Source organism: Ricinus communis, chromosome 2, assembly GCF_019578655.1.
Source record: "Ricinus communis isolate WT05 ecotype wild-type chromosome 2, ASM1957865v1, whole genome shotgun sequence".
Lineage (NCBI taxonomy): Eukaryota > Viridiplantae > Streptophyta > Magnoliopsida > Malpighiales > Euphorbiaceae > Ricinus > Ricinus communis.
In genome coordinates, this window is record NC_063257.1 from 16,260,821 (window position 1) to 16,271,550 (window position 10,730).

General features: G+C 40.5%; 1 non-coding gene across 1 annotated transcript; it reads left to right on the forward strand.

Moving 5' to 3' along the window:
- Positions 1-9,686: 9,686 nt before the first annotated feature.
- LOC112534990 lies at positions 9,687-9,793 on the forward strand. Its single transcript, XR_003079197.2, has one exon. It is a non-coding gene; the product is annotated as a small nucleolar RNA R71 (small nucleolar RNA).
- The last annotated feature ends 937 nt before the right edge of the window (positions 9,794-10,730 follow it).

Genomic DNA, 10,730 nt, shown 5'->3' on the forward strand with positions numbered 1-10,730 from the left:
CCCGAGGAATACGACCTTGATACTCGCCATTAGTGCTAGACTGCATCGATAGGTACACTGCCTTAGATTGTAGCTAACACGAGTAGCACACATCATAAGGATCTTTTACGGGGCCCGTGAGTGATTTGATGAGCTCTCTAGTTCTTTCCAAGCTAAGATTGGTGAAACTGACTTCCGTCAATTTGTAGCTACACTTCCATCAGTCATTAGGAGGACAATCATACCTTCATATACACTCTTCTTGGGAGATGGATGGATACTACTCACATCTTTCACACTCTGGTTGGTGAGTTGACCCTGTCTCCTCTCTCTTTTACTGCCATCATAGGGATTGACTTCATGGGCATCCTTATGCCTTTTGATTATATGATTCACGACCAGCGCTTTGACATCCGGGAGCATTATATCACAAACTTAATAGGTTTCTTGCCCACATGCAAGAACACCCATTATATTGCTTACTAGAGCATTCCTATCCATTACAGGGGCTTCGTGCCTTAGAATGCTCAAGTGGTGGACCAGATGGCCTGGGCCTTCTTAGTTTATCTCTTTAGGACCACCTTGTTTAGTGATTCAGAGAATTCACCTGAACTTCCATTATTTAGCCTCTCTACGGCATTTGGACCAAGTCTCCTCCTATAACTAGGGATTTGCAGCTCTCGACTATTTGTACCATTAGATGGACATCACGATCCATCGGAGTAAGAGAATTTACGGTTTTTGGCACACTGTTCATGTAAGTCCCGTCATATCTTTTTTTCCTCTGCCACTCCTTTCTTTCGCATTATGACTACTGACTTCTATTTTATAGGTCTGGGCTTTGGAGATCGGCCTTCTGGCGGGCTCATAACCTATTTGTACGTCATGAGCCTTTTCTCGCTTAAATCGCTAGGGCTCGAGGATGAGTGTCCCATTAGAGTAGGCCTAGATTTACATGCACCATATATGGATCAACTCCTTAACCTGGGGTAAACAAAAATTTATTAGTTATACTCACAATTTGTATAAAGTTGCCTACCTTTTCAGTTTACAGATTCAGAGTTTGGCTGGGGGAGCGCCGTAACTAGGACTCCTATGTGCTTTCTGCTACTGACCTTGAGTGGAGAAGGATTCTACTACCCGAACCTGCCTATCAGGCATGGTATTTAAGCAACAGGATTTATGGGTGGGAGCAAGGCCTAACAAATGTTGAGTTCCCTTGCCTTCACCTATCTCTATGTTCTAGACAGCGGATCTCACTAGGGAGGAGCTAGCGACATGTTTGGTAGGATATGACGAGCTTGAGAATCTCACCATCCAGTCCTGAAAGACGACTACACTTTCTTTATTCCTCAATTGTTGGGGACTGTGCCATTCGATGATGACATCATGGCTTAGGTACTTTCTCTGATCTAATTTGAATTCTTTATCTTTTGCATTTTGCTTTCTTCACCTAAGCATTTTGATATACAGTTTATCTGTCATGCCCCGCTGCTCTTAAGCCGACTGAGGGGCGATCTACCCAATGTTCTAGGACCTCCCATATCTCGAATTCCTATATCAGTGCTGCCTCCGAGGCACCTCCTACAACCACGTCTGATGTGATTCTTGGGAGCATCATATTTCCTCCAAATCTAATGGTCTCATACTAGAGCCCCTACGGTGTGATGGAGCATTGCCTTCCTCCGAAGTTTACTCCAAATACTTACGCACACGTAATTAAATTATCCTTTGTGTCTTTACGTCTCTTTTCCTGAAAGGTTAGTGATAGGCTTTTTATGTAGCTGCAATCTAAGGAAATGAACCTATCGATGCAGACTAGCACAAATGGTGAGTATTAAGGTCGTATTCTTGGGAAAGGGTAATCCTAGACCTACTGTAGCATCTTATGTTATCTAACCTAAACAAGTCAATGAAGTGTTATGCTATGATTAAATATGAACAAGCAATTAATTAAATGTCAAATAATCTGAATGGATTTAGGAAAACTCTCGAAGGAAAAAGCAAACCCTAGGGGACCTAAGTTAATTGGATTTTAGTGAAGATAGAGATTAAATTGATTATCAATTGCAATTATCCATGGACGAAGTCTTAACTGAATTCGGTCTCCCTCTCGAGATAACCGAATTCCTAAACCTAATAACCTAAAGTTGGAATCTCTTCCTAATGATCGATTATTCCATTAGCATTAAGGTTTAACCAGCCTCTATTAAGCTTTGTTAATTCTTAATCCGGCTAGTCAATTACCCTTATATCTAAGTGATTATTAACCAGTTCTTGCTATTCAAATTTCAAATTACTAAATGAATTTCTCAATTACATAAAGCAATCTAAATACCACAATTCATAATGTCTCATGATTAAAGTGATTTCTCATTAATAATAAAAGCAAGAAGAAACAAACATTGATAATCAAAATCTCATAAACATTGAAATTAATCCAACAAAATAGGAACCCTAATTGGGTTTTACAATTTAGCTACTCATACTAATAAGCAACCCAAAATAAAGAATAGATTCAGAAAAGTAAATTAAAGGCATGTACACCCTTCTTCTTCAAGTTGGATGAGAAACCGTAAATTCCCAATTTAGAATAGTAAACCCTAATTTGCTTCTTGAATGTTCCCAAATCTTGTCTTGATCTTCAATTTTATGTTAAAACAGATGTAATCCCTCCTTCAATTGATGAAATGATCTTCTAAGGTCGAGAATTGAAGTATGGAAGTAGCTGGTTTAAGCTTGTATAATGGAAATCAAGTCAGAAAATCGATCCCTAATTCAGCAAATCATTTTTGCCTATATAATCCCTTCAACACGGCTGTGGCCAAGCCTGTGCAGATCAGCACGGGCGGAGTCCAGGCTGTGCTGGACCTCTACGTTTCGCGTCTGTTGACTTCTTCCAAGCGGTGCCCTAGCCGGTGCTGAGCCACCATGGGCCGTGGTGGAGGCCGTTGTGGTTTCGGAAATCGTGCCAAAATGGCACTCTTGGAGGGCAGCTACTTGATAATTCAACATGGCCGGAGTCCAGGCCGTGCTCAACCTCGGAATGCTAGTCCTTGCTTAATTTGATGGATTCTGGTCCGTAATTGCACGTATTTCCCTCAATTATTGATAATGTCCCTCGATAATGACCTAAAACGTGAAAGGAACCAAAAGACAGGTGATTCTAGCATAAAACGAGATAACTATGCACAAAAATGTAAACAATTGGGCATGTAAATATGTATAATATGATGCCTACCAAATCATACCACACTTAAGCTTTTGCTTGTCCTCAAGCAATCAATAACTCAATACATGCACAAGCAACAATCACCCCTCAGAATCCATGCTAAAGTTCACAACTCAACCTTATTCAACATATAAAGAATGAAACTTAAGTAACCAACAAGTTATACACCTTTAAGGAAGAATTATAATAATATCATCTTGAAATACAACTTATATAACAAATCAGCATTAAAGACTAAGAACCATTACCTCACAGGAATCTCTTAAATCACTCACAGTGTTTAGAGGTAAATAAGAAAATTCCCTCAATGCAACTGCACAAAACCTGTTTACCATAAGCTTGCTCATAAATCTCATCTTCGTTACCGTGAATAATTGAATGCCAAAATCAAAGGGTCTTTTCAAACGTTGTAATGAGGCTGAGTTAAAGGTAAGAATATTTGGATATAAGTGTAAAGTATACTGAAAAATTATGCACTTAATTGAAATGAATGCTTTAGGAACTGAGTGCTAAATAATAAAAATATTCATTAAGCCTTATTTGAAGTAAAGGATACTCACAAGAGTTAAATTTAGAAGAGTTAAAAGCTAAGAAGTAACTCATAATTTTTCTTTTCTTTCTTTTTCTCTATTTAATTATTTTTTTAACTTTTTTTTTATATATACTATGTATATATATTACAGCAGCTTATATAGGAGCTGCTGTGGTTAGTGACATAAACAATAAGAATAAATATCCAATTTGGATTGAAGGGAGCATCAAAGAATGACTGAAAAGACTAAGTAAATTAACAACAATGTAAGGCACTATGATCCCATAAATGAAGAAACATAACATATAATTACTTAGTATAGGGTGAAAGGAAAGACAGATGTATAGAATGGTGTATGCATAGTGATTAAGTGTAAATTATGAAGAAAAGGTTAAGGCTCAAACTGGCTGACTAAAGGAAACAGAGGGTAGGCTTTTGGCCAGATGTGGTGAAATCCTAAGTTGCCCAAATCATCTAATGCTATTCAAAAATTCATGTAACCACAACAGGCATTACAGAGAAAGTTCTAGAAATGAAAATAAGTACAGCGCACACTCGAACAAGAAAAGTCATGAGCATAATGTGCAATGGATGCTCAATTTTGGTTCAAAAACTCACGTTTGAAGTGGCTAAAATTTGTAATCGGTTCCCAGACTTATCAATTGAATCATCACATAAATTGAATACGAGATTGACATAATCAAAGTTCACAGTCAAAGATTGTAAATTCGCAAGGAACTCAAGTAACACTGGTTTAACCTGGCCAAATTGACATATTGAATACAATGAAATTGCTTTCAAGAACAGAAGATAAAGAGGGACAATTAAGTACTGGTGTGTGAATTAAGTCATTAATTACGAAAGAATAAACTAAACTTTAATGTCATAAAAACCCTAGGTCCTAACATCCTAAATCGTTGCCTTTAAACAATTAAGGGATACCCACCCCACACTTAAGTATAACACTGTCCATAGTGTTAGAAAAATTAAAACTGGGTATAGCACATAACTAGCACCTCATAATCCTTGAAGATCATACTTAATGTTCATTTCAAAATGGCAAAGCAAAGTGTTCTACTAAAATAAATTAACATGAAAGGAAAATGAAAGGAAATAACATAAAATTAAACATGCAAAAAGACAAGAAAAGACAAGGAAATAAAATAAAATAAAATAAAGGAAGGAAAATAAAAAGAAAAAGGAAAAAGAAAAATAGCACAAATTTTTGTTTCACTGCTGGTAGTCTGCTGACGGCGTATCCTCACTGGTTGGATTTGCTGGAGGATGACGAGTAGGGATAGTCATTGAAGGAGGGGGTGATGATGGCACAGGGTCCATGATGCATCCTGCCATATCGAACTCCATATCATCGATGAACCGCTGATTTTGTGCTCCAGTGTCCATCATCTTTTTAATCTGCTCCGCTATTAAGTTTGTCTAGGTGGCCTGCCTCTCCAACCCTGTCATAAGATGCTGGAGCATATTGTTCAAACCGTGAAACGGTGCCCTAGTCTCCTCTTGAAACTACCCAAACTCCTTTCTCTGCTACGCAAACTTAGTATAGTGATGCTGCTGTACATCACAGACTCGATCTAGTCGGTCAGCCAAAGCATTAATCTGAGCACTCGATGTCCTTGCAGAATAAGAGGATGAGGCTCTAGATGTAGGCATAAACACTCTGGCTGGGTTAGGAATCCTAACATCTGAAATCCCAGCCGTTGGATCTTGGGCTCCTCTAGCCACTGCCTCTCTAGCCTCCCTAACTATTATGTTCACAAGCCTATACTCTACACTATGTGGATGTCGAGTAGCCGTGATCATCTGCATGTTGATCATCTATCTGATCCCTAGTGGTGTCATGTCACCAATCTGTGAAAGCTCTAACAGACAGTCATCTAATACATCCAGTCTCTTGGCTAACCTAGTTACATATGGGCCAAAATAGTAGTGCATCTTCTTTTGGGCATCTACTATAAATGAACGGATTTGTAAAGCCAACAAATATCCCAAGTCAAGCTTCTTTCGATGTTGCATAGCCCAAAGGATGAAGACATCAGTCTGTGTCACCGCCCCAAAACTATCTCCCGTGCTTGTAATGGTGTAGGCTAATAAGGTATGGAGATAGCAGAGATGATCCAAAAGGCTAGACGCCTTAGACCTGCTGGGGTAGTACGATTCCGGCCTGAGTACCAATGAGTCCACATGGTGTCGTACGATATTGGATTGATGTAGAGACATCCCTGATACTCCTCCCCCGAGATCTCCTACTCAGTCCAGAATCCCAAGTGCATGCCGAATTATAGGACTGGCATTGAGAACTCCCTTCCCCCAAATCTGAAGTAAACTGCATCAGGCTGATGCCAGTTTGTGATTTGTTGCTACAGGAAGAAGGTGCTAAGGAATTCAATGGTAAGTTCGCGCTAGGTTGGCTCAATGATGTCGAAGAATCGCGCATACGGCAGAGTCTCGAACAGAGTGCGCACATCCTGAACCAATCCCACTCTTTCCAGGGATGCGAAGTCGATGCAACGACCTGCCATCACTTGCTTCCACCTCATGACTTAGAACCGACTTTCGTTATCTGCATTAGGAATGTCAACAGTGGATGACAACCGGGTGCAGGTGGATTCACAGCAGGTGCTCTTGGAGCTCGGACTAGTTGTCTTTATTGGTACGGGCTGGTTCGGTGCTTGTCTTTGAGTGCTTTGGTTCCGTGGGAGGAAGATGTTCCTTTGCCACGCGATCGCTTGTTGGTAGGAACTCGTTTTGGCTGCTTCCTACGGGATTGATCGCGGTCCGTCATATCGCCTGATGCAATGAATCATTAGTTATTCATACAAAAAATTAAGTTAATAAAAAATCCTACCGAAAATTTGACAGCATAACAGCTATAATTTGACTAACATAAAACTTTAGACTTGACGAAAGACTAAAGCCTCAATCTCCTGCATAAACTAACTAATCCAAACATTGCAAACTACTTTAACATGCACCAACTAACATAAAAACAATTATTCATAATGGAATGCCATAACAAACTTTAATTATGCAAACCCCACACTTATCAATTTCATAATCAGCTTCACAGCAATCAAAACAACTAATATAGATTAAATCTAATTGAGGTCATCTTAAGGCAATGCAACAACATAAAAACTATCAAACATACTAGCATGTCCTAAATAAATTATATGCATAAATAAAAACTAAATTAAAAACAAACAAAAGCAAAAAGTGGAGATACTTACTTGGATTTACCGAAAAAAATAGGGAGAATGAGAGAAATAGAAGAAAACCACACCTTGGAGCTTTAGAAAAGGGGTGGCAAGAAAATTTTTTAGAGGCCTTCCTTATATAGGCGCGGAGTCAGCACGGGCAAGTGCACGGCCGTGCTGATCATCACGGCCTAGACTCAGCCCGTGCTGAGCCCTTATGCTTTGATTTTCACCAACTTGGCACGGGCGGGGGCACGGCCTGGTGTTGCCGCCTGTGATGCCTCCGGAAGCCGTGCTGAATGGCCGAAATTCCCCAAGTCTTCATGTGTCTTTTATCACGGGCTTGACTCAGGCCGTGTTGATGGGCACGGCCTGGTGTTGCAGCCCGTGATGGCAACGGAAACCGTGGTGAAGGGGAGGTCTCCGAACTTCCCTTTGCCATCTCGGGTCGCCGAGCTTCCTACCTTAATGTGTGCTTTAACACTATAAGATATGTTAGTCCTCCAAATTGCGTATGACCATCGAGTAGGTTAACTTCTGCAAAACTCAAGAATAACACAATCCAAGCAACATCTAGTAAAAAGGTTCAATAAACTAAAATCCTCTCAAAATAAAACAAACTAAAATTAAACTGAGATATCAAACTAGAGAAGTGAAAAAATAATAAAAAATGTTCAAAGAAAAACTCAAAAAGCATAAATAGATTCGGGAAAGCCTCCCGAAGGCGCTTCTTTTTGTTCGAGTCGTCTTGCTGGACTCTGCAGCAGCATTCCTGCATCGCGGGCAAATTGAGAAGGTGGGCTCAATGTAAGCTGGGGCTCGAGGCATATAAGCGCAAAGAGACAGTCCGATGTGTGCGGTAGATGACCAAGGAGGTGCTCTCTGCATCGAGTCGAGATGCCCATTCATCCACTCTGAATTCTGACTAAGTGACCTATCAAAAACAAACTTGCAACTACCCTTCTCGGGTCTATCATAGCACAAAGTATCAAATTGATTCGAGTTGTTTTCTTCAGGTAAATAACATATATCAACAGGGAAAGAAACATGTATAGCATCATCCATTTGTATGCCCTGTGGTTGTTTATTACATGCAGGACTAATTCCATCAATACTACAAATGGCATGAACATGGTCGGTGGAAGCACTATCAAATGGGGGTAAACTAACAGTGACACAGTCATCCCCTACATTAAGTTCTAACTTTCCCTCAAATACGTCTATTTTAGCTCTAGCTGTGGCAAGGAAAGGTCTCCCTAAAATCAATGGTACATCATGCTGATTACCCATATCCATAACCACAAAGTCCACAGGAAATATGAACTTATCTACCTTGACTAGAACATTCTCCACAATTCCCCTAGGAAGCTTAACATAATGGTCAGCTAATTGAATGCACATCCTAGTGGATTTTGCCTCCCTCAAACCTAGCTTATTGAACAAACTAGTGGGCATGACATTTATGCTAGCCCCCAAATCAGTTAATGCATCATCAATACACAAATTACCTAAAGTGCAAGGAATAGTGAAACTCCCTGGATCGTGACGTTTCTCTGGCAACTTGCTCTGAAATACCGCTAAGCACTCCTCGTTAAACTGAACATAGGCTACCTCCTCCAACTTCCTTTTCTGCTAAGTATGTCCTTTAAGAACTTGGCATACTTCGACATCTACTCCAATGCATCAATAAAAGATAAGTTAATATGCAGTTGTCTAAAAATATTTAAAAACTTATTGAACTGCTCTTGCGCCTCTGCTTGTTTGCCTCTAGCAGGATAAGGAATCTTAGGTTGATATTCCCTGACTGGAATTGATTTCACCTTTTGTCCCTCAGCTGCTCGCCTCAACCTGCACATCAATAGTGGAGTCGTCAAAAATAGGCTTAGAAAGAGCTGAAACTAACTTACCTGAATGCAAAGTGATGGCGTTCACATGTTCCCTCGGGTTAGACTCAGTGGTGCTAGGGAGCGCTCCTTGTTGCCTCTCAGATAACGTCTTAGAGATTTGGCCAATTTGGGTCTCCAACTTATGAATCGAGGCCTGCTGGTTCCTAAGTGTACTATTAGTTTGCTGGAACCTCATCTCCATAGACGTTACAAACTTCATGATAAGCTCCTCTAAATTTGACTTCTTTTCTGGTGGAGGAGGAGTCAGCAGCCCACTGGTCATACTTTGCATTCTTGATGAAGTCTCTGAAAACCAGGTGGACCCTGAGTATTATTGTTCCTCTAACTAAAGTTAGGATGATTGCGCCACCCAGGGTTGTATGTGTTGCTGTAAGGATCGTTCTGCTACCTTAGGGAATTCCCCATACAGTCAACATGCTTAACATCACAAGACACAACAGAAACAGATGGAAAGGTATAGGAAGATGAAGCAAACATACCTCCCGCGAAGAGCGCTCGACCGTGAAAAGCGGCCACCACAAAACTCACAAAGAACGCTCACTGCATGAATCGGCATCCTGAGTTGGTTAATCTTCTTGGTCGGAAGCTCCACCCGAGCCGCCAAGGTCATTGTAGAATCTATTTGGTTAACCACTCCTTGTCTTCCTGGTCAGCTCCTAGAGGATTGCCACTGATAACTGTTCATGGCCATTTCCTCTATCAAATTCTGAGCCTGCTCGGGTGTCTTACTATTTAGCGCCCCACCTGCTGCAGCATCCACCATCTGCCTCGTTGTAAGGTTCAACCCGTTGTAGAAGGTTTAAACCTGCATCCACACTGGTAATCCGTGATGTGGGCAGCATCTCAAAAGGTCCTTAAACCTCTCCCATGCATCATACACGCTTTCATCATCAAACTGCACAAAAGAAGATATGTCATTTCTAAGTTTAGCAGTTTTAGCGGGAGGAAAATACTTATATAAAAAATTTTCGGCCAACGCCTTCTAGGTAGTAATTGTCTGCTGTGAAAGAGATTGCAACCATCTCTTGGCTCTGTCCCTCAAAGAAAATGGAAACAATCTCAGCTGAATGGCGTCATCGGTTGTTCCATTTATCTTGAATGTGTCACAAATCTCCAAAAAGTTGGAGATATGAGCATTGGGATCCTCACTGGGCAATCCTCCAAACTGCATGCTCTACTGGATCATCTGGATGACACTGGCTTTTATTTCAAAGTTGTTGGCCGCTACAGTAGGTCTGACTATACTAGTTTTCGTCCCATCCAAAGATGGTCGAGCAAACTCATACATCGTCCTCTGATCGTCATCGGCCTGGGGGTTGTGGTTCTCCATCATGTCCGCTCCTTGAACCTAAACTGTAACTCTGTCCTCCTCCTCAACTGCCTGCAAATGTCATCTCAATAATCTGAGAGAGCGCTCCGGGTCAGATAAGGGTTCTATCATATCAGGGTTAGAGCTCCTGGTCATAAACTACCTGAAACCGACAACCAAACAACCACCAATCAATTATAACAATAAAATAAAGAATATAAAATAAATAAATAAGCAGATAATGACTACATTAACACAAAAACAATTCACTCTAGTTCACCGTTAAGTCCCCGGCAACGGCGCCAAAAACTTGATAGGCTACTTATGCAACCTACACCTAAGGCAGTGAACCTATCGATGCAGCCTAGCACTAGTGAGTATCAAGGTCGTATCCTTGGAGATTAGGTGAACCTAGAGTTACTACTGTTCACTATGTTATCTAGTCTGAAATAGAGTGTAATAAGTTTAAATTAATTAACTAATGATTATGAATGCAATTAAAGGAATAATAGCAACTAATAATCGAAATACAATCACAACAAAAGAAGCAAACCCA